A 23,732-nucleotide genomic window follows, 5' to 3' on the forward strand; every position below is an offset into this window, starting at 1 on the left:
TGCCCTAGGAGCAGTATCAGTGACGAAATTGCTTCGGCATATGTCTGAGATTTTGTTGCCTTTGGATTCTTCTAGAATTTTTATGGTTTCCTGTCGTACATTCAAGTCCTTTATCCATTTTGAGTTTATTTTTTGTGAATGGTGTAAGTTGGTGGTCTAGTTTCATTTTCTTGCATATATCTGTCCAATTTTCCCAACACCATTTATTGAAGAGACTATCTTGGCTCCATTGTATGTTCTTGCCTCCTTTGTCAAATATTAATTGAGCATATTGTTTCGGGCCGATTTCTGGGCTCTCTATTCTATTCCATTGATCTATATGCCTATTCTTGTGCCAGTACCACACAGTTGTGAGAACAGTGGCTTTGTAATACAACTTGATATCTGGAATTGAGATCCCACCTAATTTGGTCTTTTTCAGGATTGCTGTAGCTATTCGGGTTCTTTTTTTATTCCAGATGAATTTTTGGAGAGTTCGTTCTAGATCTCTGAAGTATGCCGTTGGTATTTTAATGGGAAGTGCGTTGAATTTATAGATTGCTTTGGGTAGTATGGACATTTTAACGATGTTGATTCTACCAATCCATGAACACGGTATGTTCTTCCATCTGTTAATGTCTTCCTCTATATCTTTTTTCAACGTCCTGTAGTTTTCTGAGTAGAGGTCTTTTACCACTTTAGTTAAGTTTATTCCTAGGTAGCTTAATTTTTTTGGTGCGATGGTAAACGGGATTGTTTTTATAATCTCTCTTTCTGAAAGTTCACTATTGGTGTATAGAAATGACTCAGATTTCTTGGGGGTTAATTTTGTATCCTGCTACATTGCCAAATTCATGTATTAAGTCTAGTAGCTTTTTGATGGAGTCTCTAGGGTTTTGTATGTATAATATCATGTCGTCTGCAAATAAGGACAGTTTTACTTCCTCTTTTCCAATTTGGATGCCTTTTATTTCTTCTTCTTGCCGAATTGCAATGGCTAACACTTCCAGTACTATGTTGAACAGGAGTGGTGAGAGGGGACATCCCTGCCTTGTTCCTGTTCTTAGGGGAAATGGTGTTAGTTTTTGTCCATTGAGTATGATGTTGGCTGTGGGCCTGTCATATATGGCTTTTATTATGTTGAGGTATGATACTACTACTCCCACCTTGCTGAGAGCTTTTATTAAAAATGGGTGTTGAATTTTGTCAAATGCTTTTTCTGCATCGATTGATATGACCATGTGGTTTTTTTCTTTCAATTTGTTTATGTGATGTATCACGTTTATTGATTTGCGGATATTGTACCATCCTTGCATCCCTGGGATAAATCCTACTTGGTCATGGTGTATGATCTTTCTGATGTACTGCTGGATCCGATTTGCTAAGATTTTGTTGAGGATTTTGGCATCAAGGTTCATGAGGGATATTGGCCTGTAATTCTCTTTCATTGTGTTGTCTTTACCTGGTTTTGGTATTAGGGTGATGCTGGCTTCATAGAATGAGCTTGGAAGTGTTCCTTCCTCTTGAATTTTTTGTAGTAGTCTGAGGAGGATAGGTTTTAGTTCTTCCTTGAATGTTTGGTAAAACTCCCCTGTGAAGCCGTCTGGTGCTGGGCTTTTGTTTGCTGGAAGCCTTTTGATGACTGCTTCAATTTCTTCCATAGTTATTGGCCTGTTGAGATTTTTAGATTCTTCCTGATTGAGTTTTGGAATGTTGTATTTTTCTAGGAATTTGTCCATTTCCTCCAGGCTGTCTAGTTTGTTGGAGTAGAGCTGTCCATAGTATTTTTTTAACAATCATTAGTATTTCTGTGGGGTCTGTGGTTATTTCGCCTCTATCGTTTCTGGTTTTGTTTATTTGGGTCCTCTCTCTTTGCTTCTTGGTGAGTCTGGCTAGAGGTTTGTCAATCTTGTTTATCCTTTCAAAGAACCAGCTCTTGTTTTCATTGATTTTCTGTATTGTTTTTTTGGTCTCTATGTCATTTATTTCTGCTCTAATCTTTATTATCTCCTTCCTTCTGCTCACTCTGGGGTTTTCTTGTTGCTCTCTTTCTAATTCTTTGAGTTGTAGAGTTAGCTGATTTACTACCATTTTTTCTTGTTTTTTGTGATAGGCCTGTAGAGCTATAAACTTCCCTCTCAGGACTGCTTTCATTGTGTCCCATAGGTTTTGGATTGTTGTGTTTTCATTATCATTAGTTTCCAGGATATTTCGAATTTCTTCTTTGATTTCATTGGTAACCCAATCAATATGTAATGGCATGCTATTCAGCTTCCAGGTGTTTGAGTACTTTGGGTTGTTTTTATTGTAGTTTATTTCTAATATTATGCCATCGTGGTCTGCGAAGACGCTTTTTATGATTTCAATCTTCTTGAATTTGGGGATACTTTGCTTGTGACCCAATATATGGTCTATTTTTGAATATGTCTTATGAGCATTTGAGTAGAATGTATATTCCCTGGCTTTGGGGTGAAGTGTTCTGAAGATGTCTATTAAGTCCATCTGATCTAGTGAGTCATTTAGGATTGCTGTATCTTTGCTGATTGTTTGTCTAGAGGGCTTATCCAGTGTTGTCAGTGGTGTATTAAAGTCCCCTACTATGATTGTATTGTTGTGGATCTCTCCTTTGATATATTCCAGGAGTTTTTTTATGAATTTGGGTGCTCCTGCATTGGGTGCATATATGTTTACCAGAGTTATATCTTCTTGTTGTATTGATCCCTTTAGTATTATGAAGTGGCCTTCCTTATCTCTTGTTATGGCCTTCACTTTGAGGTCTATTTTGTCCGATATAAGTATTGCTACCCCAGCTTTCTTTTCCTTTCCATTTGCCTGAAAGATATTTTTCCATCCTTTCACTTTCAGGCTGTGTGAGTCCCTTCTAAGGAGGTGGGTTTCTTGTAGACAGCAGATGTATGGGTCATGTTTTTTTTATCCATTCAGCCACTCGATATCTTTTGTTTGGAGCATTTAGTCCGTTTACGTTTAAAGTTATTATTGAAAGGTACTTGTTTGTAGCCATTTCTGTTTTTGTGTGGCTGTTTTCTTTCTGAGCTTTTTATTTCTTATTTTTATACCAGTCCCTTTAGCATTCCTTGCATTGCTGGCTGGGTGGTAATAAACTCCCTTAGCCTTTTTTTGTCTGTGAAGCTTCTTATTTCCCCTTCAAGTTTGAATGATAGCCTTGCTGGATAGAGTATTCTTGGATTCAGTCCTTTGCTTTGCATCACTTTGTAAATTTCTGTCCATTCTTTTCTGGCCTGATGTGTTTCTGTTGAGAAATCATTTGACAATCTAATGGGAGATCCCTTGTATGTAACTTTCCGTCTCTCTTTTGCAGCCTGTAGGATTCTCTCTTTGTCCTGAACATTTGCCATGGTAATTATGATGTGTCTTGGTGTGGGTTTTTTTTTGGTTCACCTTGTTTGGGACTCTCTGGGCTTGCGTGACTTTTTTCTTCCCCACCTCAGGGAAGTTTTCTGATATTATTTCTTCTAATAGGTTTTCTAATCCTTGTTCATCCTTCTGTTGTTCTGGTACCCCTATTATTCGTATGTTGTTTCGTTTCATGTTGTCCCAAAGCACCCTTAGGCTCTCCTCCTGACTTTTCATTTTTTTTCTCCAATTGCAGTTCAGTTTGGGTGTGTTTTGCTTCCTTTTTTCTAATTCACTAATTCGGTCCTCCGCTTCTCCTAGTCTACTGTTGATACTTTCAATGGAGTTTTTCATTTCAGCTATATCACTCTTCATTTCTTCTTGGGTCTTACTTAAGTTGTTGATTTTTTCATCTGTTTCTTCTAGCTTCTTGCAGAGGTTGTCGATTTTTTCCTCCATCCGGTTTGTGCACTCTAGGACCCTTATTCTGAATTCTTTTTCTGTCATGTTGCCTGCCTCTGTATTACTTAGCTGCTTTTCTGGAGAGTCCTCCTACTCTTTCCTTTGGGGGTTTCTTTGTCTACGCATGTTTGATCTCACTGACATATCTAGACATTGAGTCGTTCAGTGGTTGCTCCCTTGGTGGCAGTGACTCCTTGGTCTGTGGTTGCTCTTCGGGCAGTTGCGGTAGCAGCTGCTCTTCAGTTGGCAGCAGCTCCTCTGGTGGGTGCTGTTCACAGCTGTGGTGGCTCTTCGGGCTGGTGGGGCGAGGTTTCACGTACAGCTGCTGTTCCTCAGCAGAGGGTGTTGTTGCTCAGGAGGTTGCTGTTGCTTGGATCTGCTGCGTTGATTTAAAGGCACAAAATACAACACAACAAGGCACCACGTACCAGGCACTATACACAATATGTTCACGATATTAATAGCCCCAAATAAAGGTGACCACCTGAATTAAGAGAATTAGGGGATAAGGAAGAAGGAAGAGAAAAAGATAAAAGAGGAAAAAGAAAAGTAGGGACCAAAAAAAGGAGTGCAAAAATGAAATTGGGAAAAAGGAGGGGGGAAAATTAAAGCGAGAAAAGAAAAGAAAAGAAAAAGAAAGAGCGAAAAGAGAGAATGAAGTGGAAGAGGGGAGGAGACTTATTTTATACGAGGAGAATACTCCTACAGAACAGCCATTAATCCCAACAAATTCCAGCAACAGCTCCCTGGAGATGAATGCAAACTAGAAACAACCAATAATATAACGATGAAAATAGAATGGAGAACACTAATCCCAAAATAAAATAAAGAGAAAATAAAATGGCACTTTAAAAAAAATGGTAAAATGGTAGCAGTAATAATACTGGTTAAAAGTAAGAAGGTAGTAAATAAAAGGGTAAAATCAGGTGATGGAAAAAAGAAGAAAGAAAAAAAAAAGGAAAAAAAGGAGAAAAAAAAAACAAAGAAAAAAAATTTGGTTCCGTAGTTAAAAGGTGAAAAAAGAAAAAAAAAATTGCAGTAGTGAAGGTCCTTCGGTTCTTCTATTCTTCAGTGTGGCTCGCCTTAGACCTGCCAGGTATTCAGGAGAGTGTTGAGTTTCCCTGCGATACACTGTTCCTCTGTGTTGTCAACCACAGTCCTTTTTTTAAAGCAAGCCGCATTTGTTTCCCAGACTGCCTTATTTTGTGTTTAGCAACGAGTCAGTTTGTGGGTCAGCCTCTGGGTGGGAGTGTTCTGGGGTTGGCCTCTGAGGCTATAGGGCCTCTCTGTCCAGTGGAGGTTCACTGCCCAGAGCTGGCTGCGTAATAGTTAGTTACCGGGGCTGTGTTGTTGCTGGGATTGAAAATCCCTCTATAGGCCAGACCCTGTTAACTCCCAGGTACTGATCAGGTTATTTTAATCCTTGATCTCCTACAGGGTGGAATCTGGGTGTGGCTGTGCTCCTTGCCTGGGGGCTAGGGGGAGGAGTCTCACTCTAAAGAGAGAATGTCTGCCCCAGACCTGGGCTCGGGGGTGTCTCAGCACTCAATTCGCTGCCACCTCTCCCGGCCCCCCTTCTCTCCTCAGTCTCTCCCCAGATTCCACTCCTCCGCACACTCTCCCTCTCTTCAGCACAGGTGAGTGTCTGTATCCGAAATGTCCCATGAACAGGATTCAGTAAAACCAAACAAACAAACGCTGGCCGCGGAAACGGGAAAGGCTTGGTTTCTGTAGGCTTCTTCTCTTACCGGGACTGCATGGTCTGGTCAGCTCTTCAGGCTGCCCCCTTTAGGCTCAGTCCTCTGTGATCACAGAACCCAGCTCTCAGTTCCCCTGGCGGTTCTCCTTTCCCCTGTCAGGGGCTGTGCCTGTCCCAAGGGACGCGGCTGTCTGCCACGCGGTCTCCCTCCGACTCTCTGGGTTCAGAGGTCTGGCAAACTTTCCTGCCCAAATCCCTGGGCTTTTACCTTTCCAGGGGAGTTCTGGTCTTCCCGGCTGCAAACCGTCTCACCAGCTGAGCGATTTTGCCAATTTGGGGTGGATGTTACTAGTTTCAGCTGCTCACTTCATTTGCTCCAGGACACGACCTGGGACACGTCTGCCTATACCGCCACCATCTTGCTCTTCCACTCGACAGCTTCCTTTAAGGCAGTGGTTCTCAACCTTCCTAATGCCGCCACCCTTGAATACAGTTCTTCATGTTGTGCTGACCCCCAACCATGAAATTTTTTCGTTGCTACTTCATCACTGTAATGTTACCACTGTTATGAATCGTCATGTAAATATCAGATATGCAGGATGTATTTTCATTGTTACACACTGAACATAATTAAAGCGTAGTGATTCATCACAAAAACAATATATAATTATACATGTGTTTTCCAATGGTCTTAAGCGACCCCTGTGAGAGGGTCGTTTGACCCCCAAAGGGGTCGCGACCCACAGGTTCAGAACCGCTGGTCTAGTGGGAATCCCTGTTTCCCAGAACGCAACTCCCCACCTACCATCTGGTCCTCTCGCTAAGGAAGCCAACAAATGCGCCTGGAAGACAGTCCGGGACCTAAACACCGTCGGGTGGAAGAGAGACTCGGTCAGGCGGCAGGAAGGCCGCCTCAGCCCAACACCTGTCCTGGCTGGGGGCTCCCGGCTCCCGGGGTCCCGCCCATACGCAGCGGGAATCCAAGCCCTGGACACCTCCCAGTGGCTGAAGGCTTCTTGACGGACACTCGCAGGACCCAGGGCAGCCAATCACCATGGGGGGTTGGGAGCGCAGGGCGGGCTCTTTCCACAGGATTCTCTCCTTGACTGGCAGGAAGGCTCCACCTCCATGGCCCGCCCTTTTCGCGTTTCTGACCGCCCATTGGCAGGCCGGGCCCCGTGACCACAGCACTCATTGGCGGCTGGCGCTGACGCTCTGGAGGCAGGAAGCTCCCCCTCAGCCGGCCGCACACCGCCTGAGGGCGGGAGCACGCGGCCAGGAGCGCGGGTTTGAGGGGACCTCGGCCAGGTTCGCAGTGCGGCCTGGAGACAGACAGGAAAACGGGAGCCTTGCGTGGGAACCCCTTTGCCGCTGGCCTTCAAACCCCCAGCCGAAGACCCAGGGTGTCCTCCCGAGAGGCTCCCACTCTGTCAGCCTCCAGGGACCCCAAGTGCGCTAACCCGGAGGACCCCCGGTCTCAGCGCCCAGAGGAACGCTCAATCCCCCAAAGGTCAGACACACCACACCCCGAGCCTGGGCTCCCTAACCACGGCACCCAGGAAGACCAAATCCCCAACTCCGAGACAGAAACCATGGAGGCTGTCCCTGAGACCCCAAATCTCTTCACAGGAGTCCCAAATCCTCTGACCCGAGCACCCAACTTTCCTGGCAAGAAAGACCCGGATTCTGTCCAGCGGGCCCATCTCCTAAGCCGGAGACGTCTCTGCCCCTTGAGGCGCCTCCTCCCGCGTGCATTGCTCCTGAATCGTGGGTGCCATTCCCGAACCCGGTTCCTCTCGGCACAGCCCCCCCCCCCCATTGTAAAGGCGAACCACCTCCACCCCCAAGGGCCCTCAACGCCCCCACCGCGCCCCTCAGACCCCTCTGACCGCGCCCCTCAGATCCCTCTGAGCACGCCAATCAGACCCCCCTGACCGCGCCCCTCAGACCCCCCAGACCGCTCCCCGCAAATCCCCCAGACCGCTCCCCTCAGACCCTCCAGACCCCTCCCCTCAGTCCCACCTGACCGCGCCCCTCAGACATCCCAGACCGCTCCCCTCAGACCCCCCACCGTGCCCCTCAGACCCCCCAGAACGCGCCCCTCAGTTCCCCCTGACTGCGCCTCTCAGTCCCTGGAACGCGCCCCTCAGACCCCCCTGACCGGGCCCCTCAGTACCCCCTGGGACCCCCCAACTGCGGCGGGAAGGAGGCGCCCCCTAGTGGGTCATAATGGCCGAGGCCCCGTTCTGTCCGGGGGTTGGGGGGGTGGGGGCGGGGTTTGCCCTGCAAGGTGGGAGCGGTCCCCTCAGCGCCTCCTCCTCCCACAGGCACCGTGTCCTCGGGAGGGGACTCCGCTGGCGGCACCATGGACCCGGACAGGGACCTGCAGGAGCGCCCCGTGGAGGAGGCGGGGAGAGCGGGGCATAGGCCTAAGGTAAGGGGGTCCGAGGGGGTGGAGGTGGGGACGGGGGTGGGGACGGGGTGGAGGCGGGGCGCCGCCCCTCGGGCCGGGGAGGACGGATGGACGGACGGACGGTCTCTCCCCCAGTCCAGGGCCGCCTGCAGGGACGTGTCCATCTACTTCTCCCGGGAGGAGTGGGCGCAGATGGGCGCCTGGGAGCGAGCGCGGCACCGCAACGTGAAGAGCAACTACGAGGCGCTGCTCAGCATGGGTGAGCGAGGGGGGACGGGGCCGCGGGGTTGGCGGGGCTGGGGTGCTCCGTCCAGGGCCCCGGGCTCTGCCCCCGCCAAGCGCTGGCTCTGCTGTTTGTCCCTCAGCTCTTCGCCTGCAGGACAGACTCTTTCTTTCTCTCCTTCCAGGTCTCAGGGCCCCTCGACCCGCGTTCATGTGTCGCCGCGGGAGGACGGCCAGGCCCCGGGTGGAGGACTCCGAGGACTCGGATGACGAGTGGACCCCGAGGCCACGAGGTGCGGGCGGAGGGCGCGCAGCTGCCTGACCCTGACCTGGTGTAGGTCGGGCGGCCTCTCGGGAGTTACCGGGGAGGAGCAAGAGGCAGAGCAGTTACACAGCCAGGGGCTGTTCACATAAACCCCTTTCTATGAATCATTTATTTTACAGAGAGAGAGAGAGACAGAGAGAGACAGAGAGAGAGAGAGAGAAACAGGTGAGAGAGAAACCTCCATGGCTGCCTCCTGCCGGCCCCCCACCTCACGGTTCATAGGTCGTGGCTCAACCACTGGGCCACACTGGCCAGGGTCATAAAACCTCTTTCAATGTGTAACAATAATTATATACAGATTTAGTGTTGACACTATCACAGAGGTCCCCCATTTCTCCCCCTTTTCTCACCTTCACCCAGACCCACCCCCCAAATCTACAATAATGAAACCATAATATGCAAATCCAGGGCGGACCAGCTGAAGGACCCACCAGATGACCAGGCTATGACACCCACTGGCGCCAGGCCAGCCAAGGCCTGTGAAACGCAATTGGTCCGGCCCCCCAATCCCCCATGATGCCCTGCAGAGAGAGGCCCAGGCCACTAGCCACTGGGTCATCAATGGGGGCTCCCCGTCACCCCAAAGAGGGAGGCCCAGGCCACCAATGCAGAGCTGGGGCTACTGAACGGGACCTCCCTCTGCAGGCGATGGATCGCAGGACTTCCAGACTGTCAGAGCCACAGAGGGCACAGGCCGGGCTCAGGAATTCCCCCCCCCCCCCACAACCACCGCCATTCCCACGGTGCAGAAATTTATAAATTTCGTGCAATGGTGCTCTAATATATATATTTTTTAAGCTGTTCTCTCTCCGGGAGCACACAGACCCCTCACCCTTTCCCCTCTCCTCCCCCCAACCCCCACTCGGTGTGCATCTCCTAAACTAAGGGACCCAGGAGACTTGCACCAGGGAGTACGGGCAGGGGCAGCTCATTCAGGCTAACCCCCTGAACCTGGCTCCAAGGCCCCTTTTCTATGACTTTCCAATGAGCCAAAGCCGCCCGCCTAGGCTGAACTCTTTCCTTTAACCTTTCTAGAGCAACACAGCAGCCCAGCCTAAGCTCTCTCCTGCTGCTGCTTCTATCCTTGTTTCACTGTCCCTAGTTTTAATAAACATTCTCTCAAAATAAAAATAATTGAATAGCCATGTCTCGGTGGCTCCGTTGGTTGGAGCATCCTCCCATACACCAAAAAGGTTTCGTGATCCATCCCCAGTCGGGGTGTGTATGGGATACAACTCATCGATGTTTCTCTCTCACATCCATGTTTCCCTCTCTTTCTTCCTCTTCTTCTCTCTCTAAAATCAATAAGCATATATTCTCAGGTGAGGATGAAAAAATAATAATACAGGAGTATAAATGGTGGTGGAAAAAATAAAATAGAATAATAATATAATTGTATACTTATAGAACATTAACAAGTAAGTATACAAAAATATAACAGTGAGTAAAAAATAACTAATTCAGAAGAGTTGTGATCACATAGAAGGAGGAAGTTTTGACAGGTGAGCAGTGCTCTAAGACCTGCATGGGGACATATGGGAAAATTATTACTCATGGTAGTTAGGGGGTTGGGTTGTGGGCCAGGGTAGGAAGTAGTTCATCATTGTATCAGGTTCCATGGCAGCCATGGCATCATCTGCCAGGTTTCATGAAAGTCTGATTGGTAGGGTCTGTAGTTCCATGGGTCTGAGGTTGAAACATAGCTGAAGTCACGACGTTATGTCCAGCTTGCCCGAAACTCTGTTTATGTGGTGACTAGACCTGAGTCTTTGTCCCTAAGACTGTGTGATGCTGATCAGAATCTAGTGATTAGAGAAGGTGGTCACAATCCAAATGTGCAAAGGAGGAAGGATAAGAAAGAAAGGAGCCAAGGTGGTCCTGGTGCCTTGTCCAAGGTGGACTGGACAAGGCCAGTGTGAAGACAGAAGACAGAGAGGAGAAAGCGCTGGGTTACAGAGTAGAGATTCTTTGCAGTTACATGACCTTTATTATACTTGTGTCATGAAAGGCCAATTTTTTATTTTTGCTTTTTAGGGCAATTTTATTTTTTAAATCCTCACCCAAGGATATTCATTGAATTTAGAGAGAGGAAGGGAGGGAGACAGAAAGGGAGACAGAAACATCAATGTGAGAGAGGAACATCCATCAGTTGCCTCCTGTGTAGGCCCCAATAAGGATCAAACCGGAAACCTTTTGGTGTAAAACATGGTACTCCAACCAACTGAGATGCCCAGCCAGGGATAGGCCACTCTACACAAATAAAAGAGAAACATGCAAATTGGTGTCACTCTGCCAGGCCCGCCAGCCAATCAGGATACACATGCAAATTAACCCAACAAAGATGGCAGTTAATTTGCCTAACCAGGGCAGCGGCTGAGAGAAGACTGAAGGCTCTGGCTGGAGTGAAGACTGAAGACGGAAGAGGCTTGGCTTCTCCTCAGTGGCTGGAGCAAAGGCCTGGGACCCTGGTGCCAGAGGAAATCTAGTGCAGGCAGCCAGGGGAAGGAAGGCCTATTGCGTGAATCTTTGTGCAACGGGCTTCTACTTTAAATATATATATTGAACAGAGGATGAAGTACAGATGGGGTTTTGTCTATTTTTTTAAAATATATTTATTGATTTCAGAGAGGAATTCAGAGAGATCAAAACATCAATGATGAGAGAGAGCCATCGATTGGCTGCCTCCTGCACACCTGTGATGAGCCCGCAACCCAGGCATGCACCCTTGGCTGGAATAGAACCCAGGACCATTCCATCCGCAGGTTGACGCTCTATCCACTGAGCCAAGCTGGCTAGGGCTATTTTTTAACATTTTAAGAAAATTAGCTGATGCTCCCAATAAAAGCATAAGCCTAATGAAACCTCAGGAAACATTTTCCAATCATCCTTGGTCTGTCCTGGGATTACTCTATAATTCAGAATTCTGAAAGATAAAAATCTCCAGATTTTGAAACAATTACCAACCAAAACTGATTTCTCACACGGCAGGCGTGGCTCAGAGATTAAGTGTCGACCTATGAACCAGGAGGTCACAGTTCAATTCCCGGTCAGGGCACACGGCCAGTTTGATCCCTGGTGTGGGGTATTCAGGAGGCAGCTAATCCATGATTCTCTATCATCATTGATGTTTCTCTCTCTCTCTCCCTCGCCCTCTCCCTTCCTCTCTGAAATTATATATATTATTGATTTCTCACCATCTTTTAGCTAAACCTTCTTGGGTGGCCCTCAGAGTGGAACAGAATAAACATCAGAAGGTGAGTATTTCCCAAATCCTGTGGAAAAGAAAATCTTCCTCCTGGATGCAAATGCAGGGAAGAGGAGGAAAAATCAGAGTGCCACCTTCCTTTCCTGACCTCTTCAACAAAATGCCCAATATCATCTTAGTCGTTAATAACATCAGCAACAATAGTAGCTACCACGGGTCTTATCTTCACAATGCTTCAGACTCTAAGAATTCTACGTGCATAAACTCACTTAAACCTTACCACAACCCTATGAGGTAGGTACTATAAGTATCACCATTTCTGATGAGGAAACTGAGGTTTCAGACATATACAAGTGTTTGATTGTATGTCTGAAATCACAGTATCGGTGGTCGTGCAATCTAATCCATAGCTTCATCTCTAAACCACTTACAAGCTCATTAAAATTTCCATAGTTTTATGCACTTTCCACTGTCTCATCCATACATGATTACATCTTTCACTGACTGATGATTCCAAACGCAGTTCTGCTCTGCTATGCTCCAGTGAGAAATGCACTAAGACTTCCGACTTGCAGAAGCTCACTGATATATAGGCAGTTTGCATGGTGCATGGTCCCAGATGAAGATGGATATAGCAACCCCAGCATCAGAGCCTCCCAGTCAAATAAAAGAAAGCCTCTCAACTCTGGGGTGCTTCAGGTTTGACGATTCAGAAACAATAAACAATAAATAAAGTGACTTAAGAACTTCATAGAGATGACACACTATTCAATAGAAGCTCATCTGGAACTGGTTTTGAATGCTCATTCCAGTCAGAAGAAGTATGGCTTCTTTCTCTGAGCTCTAATTAGGCCAGTGTCATCTTGTTTGAATCATTGGCTCCGCCTGCCTACCTCTGCATTGTGAGCTCTTTGGTTCACACCAGATTCTTCTCAGAAGTCCCAGGCCCAGCTCAGGGTCCCTGAGGGCCTCCTGAATGTTTGGTGAAAGAGTGCTTTCAAATTTACAAATTAAACTAGAGTAGGGTCAAAGAATAATGAAGATAAATTACACGTGATTTCAAATATAGAGATGGCTGAGAGGGACATTGATAGCAGGACTGTAATCTCACATTCATACTGTATCAAAGTGCTCACAGAACACTTTGGTGAACATCATTATATTTCATGTTCATTATAACATTAAGAATTAGCATGTTATAGGTCAGGAAAATGAAGAGAACAGGCTAGTAGCACAACCTTATTCAAACAGAATTGGTGGGAACCAACTAATCTAATTACAACTATTCTTTCCATGATATAGTAAATTGCACATTTTAGCATAATTTCCTTTATTGTCATGGTAGGTTTCTGCCAGCCATTTCTTTTTAAAAAATATGTTTTTACTGATTTGAGAGAGAGAGGAAGGGAGAGAAGCATCAGTGAGAGAGAAAAACATGGATCAATAACCCGTAACTGGGGCATGTGCCCTGACTGGGAATGGAACCGGCAACCCTTCAGTTCAACCAACTGAGCTACACCAGCCAGGGCTCTGCCAACTATTTCTTTCTTTCTTTTTTTCTTAATCCTCACCCAAGGATATTTTCTCATTGATTTTTAGGGGGAATAGAAAAAAGAGGGAGAGAAAGAGAGAAATATCAATGTGAGAGACACACATAATGACTGGTGGCCTCCTGCATAAGCCCAGACCAAGGTCCAGGCCAGGGAGGAGGGTCCTGCAACCAAGGAACTCGCGCTTGACGAGAATTGAACTCAGGACCCTTCAGTCTGCAGGCCGACACTCTATCAACTGAACTACACTGGTTAGGGCCCAACTATGTCTTATTCTCTTCCCAGTATCCTTCATTCTCAATGTGCTATAAAAGAAAGAGCCTTAAGGCATGGGTTCTAGTCTTCGATTCAAAACCCACATTGGCCATTTCTTTTTCCTCTAATTTTCATACTTCCCAGGTATTTCCAAGAGTTGTTGAAGTGTTCATTAAAGTCATGTATATCATAAACCCTACATAATTAAATAAATGTACGTTACATTTATTTCCCTTTGCCTTTCACACTGAAGGCAAAGTCCAGGGCGCCATTAAGTAATGAGTCCAGTTTGAAGGAATTGTCAGGAACAGCAAATTTGTTGACCACAAGTGGCTCAGAGCAGACCCAGAAACCAGTGCCCCCTCCTGGAGAAGCAAGTACCTCTGGAAAGCACCCTAGATCAAAATTGGGTAAGTTCAACAATTTGGAGATTTCAGTTCCACTCATTCCTCTAGAAAGGCTGGTCAGTATAGCCTAGGTATGTGGGGTGGACTTTCAACAGGCCTGGATTTGAAACTGGAGTTAGCACTGAAGCTTTGAGCTAATCTTCCAAACTCTCTGAGCTCCTGAATGCTAATGTATACAGTGAACATAAGGAAACATGGGACACATATAGTTTGAAAGCATTAAATTAAATCTCAAACAATTGGCACATGCAAGTTGTCCAATAAATCCATCTGTGATAATAGCACCCATATTCTCTTGGTGTTGTGTGCCCAGATCTTTACTCAGTGCCTAACACATAACGTGCCCTCAATACATACTTTATGAATGACCAAAGCTTGGAAGGTTGAACCTGATAATGGGATCATCTAGAAACTAAAATTGAATCAGCCATCGGTAGTCAGTGTTGCGTACTAGTCTTTTAGTTAATGGAGGAAAATACCAGATACTATAAAGAACAGGTGATCATTTGATGGGAAGACATTGTGTGCTTTCTGACAAGTCAGGGACTCATGTTCCAGACCCACTTCGTTCACCAGCTCTTCTCTCATGTAGACCTCAGGAGAAAGGAGATCGAAGTGAAGATGTATAGCCTACGAGAGAGAAAGGGCCATGTCTACCAAGAGATCAGCGAGCCCCAGGACGATGACTACCTGTGTAAGCTCACCCTAACCAAGGAGCATGTTATGTCCTTGATGCAATAATTTCACTGGTCTTTGGGTGCCCAAATCATTCCCTTCCTCTCGTGACCGGGAATATAGGATTGAGGCTCACTGATGGGAGCTCTTTCTGAAACTCTTCAAGTGCAGGGACATGCACTGCACCCTGACTAATCCCTGTTGCTCTTGCCTCCAGATTGTGAGAAGTGTCAGAACTTCTTCATTGACAGCTGTGCTGTGCACGGGCCTCCTACGTTTGTAAAAGACAGTGCCGTGGACAAGGGGCATGCCAACCGCTCAGCCCTCACTCTGCCCCCTGGGTTGAGAATCGGACCATCAGGCATCCCTGAGGCTGGGCTTGGAGTGTGGAATGAGGAATGTGATCTGCCGGTGGGCCTGCACTTTGGCCCTTATGAGGGTCAGATCACAGAAGATGAAGCCACAGCCAACAGCGGCTACTCCTGGCTGGTGAGAACTTTACCTCTTCCCTGTCCTCTGGCTTCCCGGCCCTCCTGTGGCTTGGATTGCCCCACCTTCTACATGCTAGGACATGGATGGGGACCATATGGTTAGTTAGCTCTGTGTACTGGGCGGACTTTGCATGAACATGGAGCTCCTCTCTAAGGATCAGAGGGTAAATGGGAGCAAAGTGGTACAGACTCCTCCCTTGTGGGGCTCCTGCTTAGTGGACAAATTGACTAAGAAGTGTAGATGATGAGTAAGAAAAATGTCCTGTGATCACCATTGGCAGTTGAATCACCATGCAGGCTGAAAGAGATTTGATGACACTAGAATAAAGTAATTATTCTATTATATACACTCAAACTCACACACACACACACACACACACACACACACACACACACACACAGCCTTTAACTTCTTTTCCTGAAATGCAGATCACCAAAGGGAGAAACTGCTATGAGTATGTGGATGGAAAGGATACATCTCAGGCCAACTGGATGAGGTAAGGTCACTAGGCTTCTGGGTGCCGGAGAGGACACTCATGCCTCACAAACCACATGTCTGTCCTTCCCATCATGCCTCCTTAATGGTCTCCCTCAGTACTCTGTTCCCCCTTTTTCTCCATACAGTGATCTTTAACATCTAGTGACATTTAGGAAAAAAAGGAGGTAAAAGTATAGCATATGTCCTCAAAATAGAAGTCTCTACTTTGGGCACTGGGAAAAACCTTGAGGACCCTGGATTACTCTGTGATTTATCTAACTGACATTAGTTAAACACTTACTATATTCCAGTTTAGAGGAAGGAATTCATTACTTACACAGATCACACAATCCATGTCCCTAGGGAGGACTTACTGCAGACGGACATGAAACATTTTATTTCATAAACATTTAACTCTAATTTTCCTATTTTTCAACAAGTGCCTAGTGCCCACATAGCCTTGAACCAAGGATAATCTAAACCTGTGAGGGCAGCACATCATCCCAGACTCAGTTCTAACTAGAACTGGATGTTGGAGCCTGCAGAGTCATAGTGCTCATGGCCCTTTCCTGAGGGGCTCTCTTGTGTCAGGGGAGACAGATTATGAATAAACTACTATTGTTCTGTGTTATTTTTCTAAGAAAGAGAGACCTCGACATTTCTGTGGGAACCTGGGGGAGGCAACTGAATGATGCCTTCAATAAAGTGTGGGGAGACTCGACAAAGGCCTCTGAAGAGAAGGGAGACTTGGACTGAATGTTGAATGGTGTGAGTCCTAGAGCAAGCCCCGAGTCCTGGGGTGTAACACAGAACCTGACTTACAGCTTAGAGAAGCTAGAGGCCACCGGGTTTGATGGGGAAGTCTGGAATGAGGCTTTGGAAATGGCATTAGGCAGGATGAGCACTGTGAGCAGGACATAGAGACAGGAATTCACATGACCTTGTGACAGAGGCTTGGACATTGAACAGAAGTTTCCCCAGGAGCATGTGGGTGGGTGCCATCAGTGCTGAGGGCCTTACGCGTCAGTGAGGATCTGGACACGATATGACAGGTAGTGGAAGCTCATCGCCTGTGGTTTTCTTTCCTTTCATCTGCCTCAACGCCAGGTACGTGAACTGCGCCCGGGATGAGGAAGAACAGAACCTGGTGGCCTTTCAATATCACAGGCAGATTTTCTACCGAACCTGCCGCGTCGTGAGGACGGGCTGTGAGCTGCTGGTCTGGTATGGAGAAGAGTATGGCCAAAAGCTGGGCATCAAGTGGGGCAGCAAGTGGAAGACAGAGCTTGTGGCCGGGAGAGGTGGGCACCACTCTTCTTCAACATGGAAAGAAAGAATTCTTAGAAGTTTTCATGCTCCAACTCTCAAGTAGAGTAAAATCCACTCTAGAGTCAGCAAAGCTTCAAATCAGATGCTTCAGAAATTGATGGCTCATCACATAGGTTTTTGATTCTTAAGAATAATTTTAATATTTTTATTTTTGTTCTAATTCTTAAAAATATGCTTTTATTGGTTTTAGAGACAGAGATGAAGGGAGAGGGAGAGAAATATCAATCTGCTGCCTCCTGCATTCTCCTTACTGGGGATCAAGTCCACCACCCTGACATGTGCCCTGACCAGGAATCAAACTGGCTACCTCTGGGTGAATGGGACAATGCTCAACCAACTGAGCCACAATGGCCTGGGCCAATTTGTGTTACATTTTTAAAAATACTTCATGCACAAAATGCACGGCATCATATAGTGCTGAAAAAATCAGAGCCAAAAAAAAAAAAAATGTTTCAGGTACTTAACCAGCTCTCTCATCAAGGTGGTTGTTTTTGGGTTGTTGTTTTTTTTAACACTTTAGCTGTTTCTTCTTCATTTACTGCATATTTCTAAATGAAATGTGTGTGTTAACATGCATTCATTCATTATTTTGTGACTTGTCATGTGAATTCCTACTCGGTGCCACACAGGGTTCTGGGAGCTGGAAATACAGATTAACACGATGATCAGAATCACTGCTCCTGAGCAGCTGGTTGGTGAAGGAGGGAAGCCCCGGCAGACATATATGCATGTGCTTAATATCACACAGTGGTTAGCGCTTTGGAGAAAACGGGCCCAGGACAAGTGCCTAGGGATCAGTGTGAGGGGAAGGTGGGTGTGCCGGATTGCAAAGGTCAAGGGAAGGCTTTCTCAGGAGACAACATTTACAACAGTTGTATCACAAGGTCCCAGGCAGAGGGAGTGGCTGGTGCAGGGAAGGAAAGAGGTGGGGTGTTGAGCTGGCTGAGGGCTACTCCCATCTCAGTCTCAGTACAGAGGGCAAGAACAGAGGTTGGACAGATGCCTAGCAGCCGGGAAATACAGTGCCTATGATCCAAGCTGAGATACTGGGGACTTTCTTGAGTGAGACGGGACAACTGAGCAGTTTTCCGCTGCAGAGTGGCATGTTCTAAAACTTTGCTTTGTTAATTTTTTGGGGAAATAAACTTCAGTGGGGAATCCCCTCTGAGATTATTTCAACTCCCAGTGAGAGAGGAAGGCGGACTGGCTGGAGAGAGATGGGAGTCAGGAGTTTAAGAAGCAGGTTGGGGAAATATTTTTGTTGTTGTTGTTAATCCTCACCCAGGGATATTGTTCCACTGATTATTTTTTGAGAGAGAGTAGAAGGGGGAGAGACAGAGAGAGAAACATCAATAGCTTGTCTCCCACAGACACCCCAACCAGGGCTGGGGATTGAGCTTGCAACCCAGGTATGTGCCCTTGACTAGAATCAAACCCAGGACCCTGGAGTCCCCAAGGCGACGCTCTATCTACTGATCCAAACTGGCTAGGGGATGGTTGGAAAGATATTCTGAAACAGGACTTTGTAGTGTATTTGAAGTAGGCTAACACTGAAAGAAATCAAGTAGGAATGCTGTGTGAGGAAGGACATATTTCCATTTTGTGATTTGTGGAAAACTGAGAGAGAAGCAATTGCTAGTTGGGGCCTATGGTTTCTCTATTTTTAAATATTTTTAGTGATTTGAGAGAGAGAGGAAGGGAAATGAAGAGAGGGATAGAAATATCAACATGGATCAGCTGCCTCCTGCTGGGATCGAGCACAGAACCTGGGCATGTGCCCTGACCAGGAATCAAACTGGTGACGTCCTGGTTCATGGGTTGATGCTCAACCACTGAGCTACCTGGCCAGGCCTGTGGTTTTTCTCTTTAACATGACTTAGAAGATACATGTATATGGAAAGGTCACAATAGTCCAACCCATATAAGGAGTGAAATGCCTTCTGATGGTCCTTGATCTGTAAGACCTTTTTTCTTTTCAATCCTCATCCCAGGATATTTTTCCATTGACTTTTAGAGAGAGTGGAAGAAGGAGGGAAAGACAAAGAGAAATGTCGATGTGAGAGAAACACATTGACTGGCTGCCTCCTGCACACGCCCAGACCAGGGCCCAGGCTGGGGAGAAGCCTGCAACCAAGGCACATCCTCTTGATGGGAATCAAACCCAGGACCTTTCTGTCCACAGGCTGAGGCTCTATCCACTGATCCACACTGGCCAGGGCTGTAGAAAAGACTTTTGATATGGGGTCTCTGGATTTCTGAAGAAGAGTAGTGCAGACAAAGAAAAAGAAAAGTAGACAGTGAAGGAACACTTTGTGGGAGGCAGAGCTTGCACTGTCAACACAGCTAGAATGATTCCGGGGACAGGTCTTACCAGGAGACAGAGCGTACGGCACAGGCAGGCTTGCCCACACCTGCCCTGACCAAAACTTTCTTCTCCAGCAGAACCAAAGCCAGAGATCCACCCATGTCCCTCCTGCTCTGTGGCCTTCTCCAGTCGGACATTCCTCAGCCAACATGTGAAACGCAATCACCCCTCTGAGATTCTGTCAGGAGCATCTGCAATAAAGCACATCCAGGCGGAGGAAGCTGGCCCAGAGCGTCAGAATCAACAGCAGCAGCAACAGACTGGTCCACATGGCTTGAATGACAAAGTTGAAGGTCAAGAGGTCAAATGGAAGTCCAAACCTTTGCTTAAAAGGATCAGGCACAGGGGAACTTCAAGGGCCTCTTTCAAGCCTCCAAACGGACAAACAGGGAGCTCCAGTGAACCTGAGAGAATAATGGAGGAAGAGCCCAGCACAGGCCAGAATGTTAACGCAAAGAACACAGGCAAATTATTTGTGGAAGTAAGAATGTCAAAAATTGTAACAATCAAGCATGGAGGGTGTGGGCAAGGCTTCAGTGATAAGTCACATATCGACACACACCAGAGGACACACTCAGGGGAGAAGCCATATGTGTGCAGGGAGTGTGGGCGAGGCTTTACAAAGAAGTCACATCTCATCAGACACCAGAGGGCACACTCAGGGGAGAAGCCCCATGTTTGCAGGGAGTGTGGGGGAGGCTTTAGATATAAGTCAACTCTAATCATACACAAGAGGACACACTCAGGAGAGAAGCCCTATGTGTGTAGTGAGTGTGGGCGAGGCTTTACAGATAAGTCACCTCTCATCAGACACCAGAGGACACACTCAGGGGAGAAGCCCTATGTTTGCAGGGAGTGTGGGCAAGGCTTTACACAGAAGTCACATCTCATCAGACACCAGAGGGCACACTCAGGGGAGAAGCCATATGTGTGCAGGGAGTGTGGGCGAGGCTTTACAGTGAAGTATAATCTCATTAGACACCAGAGGGCACACACAGGGGAGAGGCCATATGTGTGCAGGGAGTGTGGGCGAGGCTTTACACAGAAATCTGATCTCATCAATCACCAGAGGACACACTCAGGGGAGAAGCCATATGTGTGCAGGGAGTGTGGGCAAGGCTTTACACTTAAGTCCAATCTCATCAAACACCAGAGGACACACTCTGGGGAAAAGCCATATGTTTGCAGGGAGTGTGGGCGAGGCTTTACACTTCAGTACAATCTCATCCGACACCAGAGGACACACTCAGGGAAGAAGCCCGGTGTTTGCATGGAGGATGCATCATGAGCCCTAAATTGCACCTCAGCAGCCACAGGGCAAGTGTAGGCACCACATACCTCATTTCCCAGCTCTGACGGGGCTTCAGAGGAAGCCTGCTGGCTCCTTTGCTTCTCCAAGAGTGTACTTAGTACAGAAGAAACTGGTCAAACATCCTCCATTTTCAAGAGGAGAGGCAATAGACAAACAGTTCCTTAAGTGCTATGGGGATGTCAACACCAATGTCCCTCATGGTGTTTTTGGCCTCGTTTTAATAAAGTTTGTGTCCAGACAAACCTGAAGCCGACATGCCTCATTCCCCTCATCACTGAAAGCAGAGTTCCAGGAGGGCCTCAAAGAATGCTCAGCCACAGACCTGAACCCGGGAAGGTAGGAATCTGGCATCAGTCCAGTGAGGTTCCTGCCAGGGAGAGGGATTGAGACAGACTCACCAGGAACATGAATAGGACCCCAACAACCCCTTGGCTTCTCCTGGCTCTGCCCCTGATTCCTCAGACCTCTGTAGCCTCAGAGGTGAAAGCCAGAGAGGGTGTATACAGGTGGGTGTGTGTGTGTGCATGTGTGTGTGTGAGTGCCCGTGTGCCTGTGAACACACCTGTGCTGCCTCAGTCTGGGCACTGGTCGCCCTCACCCTTCTTGCTGCCTCAGTAGCATCGGCATCTCACCTGGGGCACAGCATGTGGCCGCCAGGTCTGCCCACAAGGGTTTGAGTCTCAGCTCTGCCCTCACAACTGTGTGTCCTAAGGCAAGACCCCCAAAGTCTCTGTGCCCCTTTCCAAGCTATAAAGCAGGAGGGTGACCCAGGCTTTGGAGTGTCATTCAGAGTGGGGTCAGCACCGGCGCCTCTGGCTCAGGTGGCTAAAACGTGCGTCTCTCGGTGAACAGCGTCTGCCCGGCCTTGAGGTGGACAAGGGAGGCAGAGGGCGTGGGGCCCGGGAGCCAGTTTAGAGCTCGCGCAGCCCCACTGTTCTGCGTGGACTCGGCTGCCTGAGCAGGAGGCGTGGGGTCAGGCATGCTCCTCCCGTGGCCACCCCCTCCCACTGAGCCTGGGCAGGCGGCACTGCGAGTTACCAGGACACAGGCCCTCGCCACCCTGCTGAGAGCTGCTAGGTGCACCTCACCTCACAGTGTGTGCGAAGCCCACCTCGCAGCAGCTCCTGGTGCTGGCCTTGTACCTGGGTCCGCGTGTCTAACCCTCCCCTGACCCGTCTGAAATCCTTCACTGCACGTTTCTTATGGGGAGTCTGATGGGCCATGGACCCGCGTGAGCAGAGTAGGCAGGTCGTGTCGGTCATTCCTGGCCACCGGTTCACAGGTAATGTCCAGCGAGGCCTGGGGCACTGATGCTCATGGGCCCATGGGTGGGAGTCCAGCGAGGCTCCAGGGAACAGGTAGCCTCTGCTTGGGGAGGCGACGGGGCCACAGCAACCAGAGGCCCCTCTTTTCTTACAACAGAGCAGACGGACATCAATGCAGGGAGCAGGCCCACGCGGTGAGGGCCCGTCACCCCTCAGCCTGAGGGACCTAGGACTGCACCTGTTCCTGGAGGAGAGCTCCTGAAGGGGTCACCAAACCCACGAACTGGGACCATGACCTTCCCTCTCCTGCCCGGCTGGTGTGGCTCAGTGCTTGATCATCGACCTATGAACCAGGAGGTCAGGGTTCAATTCCTGGTCAGGGCACATGCTCGGGTTGTGGGCTTGATGCCCAGTGTGGGGCCTGCAAGAGGCAGCGGATCCATGATTCTCTGTCACCATGGATGTTCCTCAACTCTCTCTCTCTCTCTCTCTCTCTCTCTCTCTCTCTCTCTCTCTCTCTCTCTCTCTCGTCTCCCGCCGCTTCCTCTCCCTTTCTATCTGAGATCAATAAAAAATATATTTTAAAAAATGATGGCATTTCTATGTGAAGAATTGAAACCTCATTCCCTCCAATGACTGAGGGCTTGGGTGGGTGACCTGAAACTCTCAGAAGCAACCTTTGAGCCACACCTTCATACTTGTGTTTTCCCTCATTAACCCAATCCTGAAACACCTCAGGACCAGGAGAAATCTGCCAGTTGGGATATTGTTTTCTGTGGGTCTCAGCGGACTCGGGAGGAGCCAGCCCACAGTCATGGAGCTGTTGACACCCAAGCAGGGGCCCTGTGCACATTGGAAGGTGGGCTCTCTCGCTCAGGCCAGGAGGGGCAAACCCCCACCCCCAGCATCGCATTGAAACAGCACACATTTCCAAGTGGCTCAGCACCTCTGCTGAGTATCTCTCAGGGGGGGAAGGAAAGCTTTGCACAATCAAGTGCTCATTCACATTAAAAATGTTGGTGTCCCCGTGCCCAAACCTCCACGTACAGGAATGTTCTGGTTTGACTATTCATGCTGTGATTTGTTGAGTACATCATTCCCCGGTTGCAATGATTAGCCTTGATCTCCATGCCCAGCTTTTCCTACCATTTGTTTCCATTTCCAGTGTGAGACATCTCACTTCCTTTGGAAGGAAATGGACAATTCTCCAGGATGCGATGCTCCGCTGTTTGGGTGTAGATGTGCACACACGTTTGAAACTGAGATGCTCTGAACATTCATGAACTGGAATTCTCACGATGACTAAGGAAGACAAGTGGTGGGTGTTTTCAGTAAAATCTGATACCTTTTTGGGAGGAGGATAGGAGCAGATTGGACAGTTTCCAGTTTTATTTTAAATCTGTTGTTCTTGATCTGAGACACAGAGGGACAGGGAGACAAAGAGAAACAATCAGGTGATGGGGGTGCCCTTACCAGGAATCAAGGGGACTTCTTGGTTCATAGGTCAACGCTCAGTCATTGAGCCTCGCTTGCTGGTGTTCTCATGATGCTTGGAGCATCAGGCCTGTTTCCATCATCACAGCAGGTGGGAGCTGTGGCATCAGTACAAGCCTAATTCTACCTTCTGCCTATAGGTTCATAACAGAATGAAGGGAAAACCATGAAGGTTGTCTCAACAAGGGGACCAGTCATTGAGCAAACATTCTGCTTTGGTGACAACACATGACCCCCAACAGTTCCTTGGGCAGCGATACACAGTAATACTTACCAAGTTTCTAAACATTTGCCAAGTAAAACATTCACTCTTACAAAGTTTTTAACATGCTCACTTAATTACACTTAGGAAGGCAACTTTGAATGAGAAATGTCATTTTCTAAACTAAAATGTATGTATGATACAAATGTATAATACATCAAACAGATGA

The 23,732-nt window shown here is 47.7% G+C and overlaps 1 pseudogene across 1 annotated transcript; it reads left to right on the forward strand.

The window, feature by feature from the left end:
• The first annotated feature begins 7,880 nt into the window (after positions 1-7,880).
• LOC308512521 (histone-lysine N-methyltransferase PRDM7-like) lies at positions 7,881-19,385 on the forward strand (annotated as a pseudogene). Its single transcript has 10 exons — positions 7,881-7,949; positions 8,064-8,187; positions 8,336-8,443; positions 9,121-9,146; positions 13,739-13,895; positions 14,485-14,586; positions 14,785-15,056; positions 15,488-15,555; positions 16,644-16,837; positions 19,308-19,385. The product of its transcript is annotated as a histone-lysine N-methyltransferase PRDM7-like (transcript).
• Positions 19,386-23,732: the final 4,347 nt, after the last annotated feature.

The sequence above is a fragment of the Myotis nattereri genome, assembly GCF_964212035.1.
Source record: "Myotis nattereri genome assembly, chromosome: Y".
In the NCBI taxonomy this organism is placed as follows: domain Eukaryota; kingdom Metazoa; phylum Chordata; class Mammalia; order Chiroptera; family Vespertilionidae; genus Myotis; species Myotis nattereri.